Source organism: Tripterygium wilfordii, chromosome 17 (genome assembly GCF_013401445.1).
Source record: "Tripterygium wilfordii isolate XIE 37 chromosome 17, ASM1340144v1, whole genome shotgun sequence".
NCBI lineage: Eukaryota > Viridiplantae > Streptophyta > Magnoliopsida > Celastrales > Celastraceae > Tripterygium > Tripterygium wilfordii.
In genome coordinates this window covers 11,198,815-11,200,800 of record NC_052248.1, presented here as the reverse complement: position 1 = coordinate 11,200,800, position 1,986 = coordinate 11,198,815, and positions in this window count along the sequence as shown.

Genomic DNA, 1,986 nt, shown 5'->3' with positions numbered 1-1,986 from the left:
TGACTTAAGTTTCCTTCAACAATGCAGCATAAACTTCATCGACTACTATCATCAAACCCCACTATATATAGTTGAGCAAGTCCGATTGCTTACTATGAGTTATAAGTGAAGTAGTCTCACACATAAATACAACCAACCAACCATGTTTGTGTTTGTGTTTCTCTTTGCTTTCCTTAACCAAGCTTTTTCTAGCCCAGTTTCGGTTACCAGTGACCAAGCTTCTTCTAACCCAGTATCTTTTCCATTCCCTACAATCACCCGTTTCAACTTCCCTTCATTCACCCCAACAAGTTGCATTGATGGTAATTTAACTTGCACGGGTTCAGTTACCAGTAACGACGGCTACTTAAGCCTAACGCCAGAGCCACATCCTGGCAATCCAACCTTGCAACTAAATCAAGTTGGCAGGGTTCTATACAAATACCCTGTGTTTGCGTGGCCAGCGTATATCTATTCTACGTTCACGTTCAGGATTCTTACCTCCCCTTATTCAACCGAATCTGCAGATGGACTAACATTTATTATGGCACCCAATAGTAGTCCCTCGCCAGCTGACAGCTATGGTTCGTATCTTGGAATAATGGATCCAGCACAAGATGGTAATATAATGTGAAGCTGCGGTTCCTATCTTTATTATATGATGTAACATCGATACATATACATATTCAACTAAACCAATACATTTTGTGGTAAATGCAGGTCATGCTGGTGGTCAATTAGCTGTGGAGTTTGACACTTACAAGAATACAAATGATTTGGATGCAAATCACATTGCGATTGTCACAAAAAGTGTAATACATCCGATTCAAGTTAGGAGTCTCAATTATACCGGAATTGACTTGAAAAGTGGAAGAGATATCAAGGTTCTAATAGTATTGGATGGCATCACAAAGTCCATTAGAGTGCACATTGGATATGCATCTGATCCAATAGGTGAGACTTTTCTTGAGGTGCCTATTAACATCCCCAATATCCTGCCAAGCTTCATCTATGTGGGATTCACAGCATCAACAGGGCGTCTTACTGAGCGCCATCAGATTATCAACTGGAATTTAGCATCATTTCCAATTAAGAAATGAGGAGAATCTGTGCAACCAGTGTGATGTAGTACTCTTCTTGGGATATACATCACACAATAGTGAAGGCTTTCGAATTCTATGCAAATTTTAATTTCTTAAACTTGCAAAAATAAATGAGGAAGGCTATGTAATCCATTCATATATCAAGTTCAATAAGGAATGGTGATGTTCTTCTCTTATTTTAGTCCTTGTCATGAAATATAGACGTCATTTATTTTCCACCGTCTTCCTTATCATGAAAAATGGACATGGCATTTATTTTCCACCGTCTACACTGATTTCCAGAAGAAGGATGGTAATGTTATATTACACTGGTGCGGAGATTATTTGATATCTTCACAAAACGGGTTAAGTGCAAATGGGTCACTGAAAGATAGGTTAGTTTGCAAATAGGTCACTCAAAGAAAAAATTTTCAAATTGGGTAACTCAATATTTCAATTTTAAGCAATTAGGCCATGGGAATCTAATTCCGATCAATTGGTCGCCGGAATTTGCTTACTTGTCAGTTAACTGCCAATGTGGAGCCGATGACTGGTGGCTTTTTAATGACGTGTTTTTACAACTAATTTTGAAAAAAAAAATAGATCACCCCCCCCACCCTCACCCCCACCCATTCTCTCTTCACTAGAAAACTTCCATCGAAGTCACCCTCTCCATGTGAGATCTTGTCGACTGGAATCGAAACTCCTCCAACTTGCTCCCCTTTGTCATTAAGGAGGGCGAAGCTTTTTCAAAACTTGAATCCAAAGACGAGATCTGACGAGATACAGAACTCCAGAAAATGCAACTCCTCAACAACAACAACAAAAAATCAACCAGTATGTCGACTTCTCGACTACAAAGCCGAACATTGCACCTATTGCAGAGGGAGACCGAACAGTTTAGTTGTATTCTCAATCCTCTTAA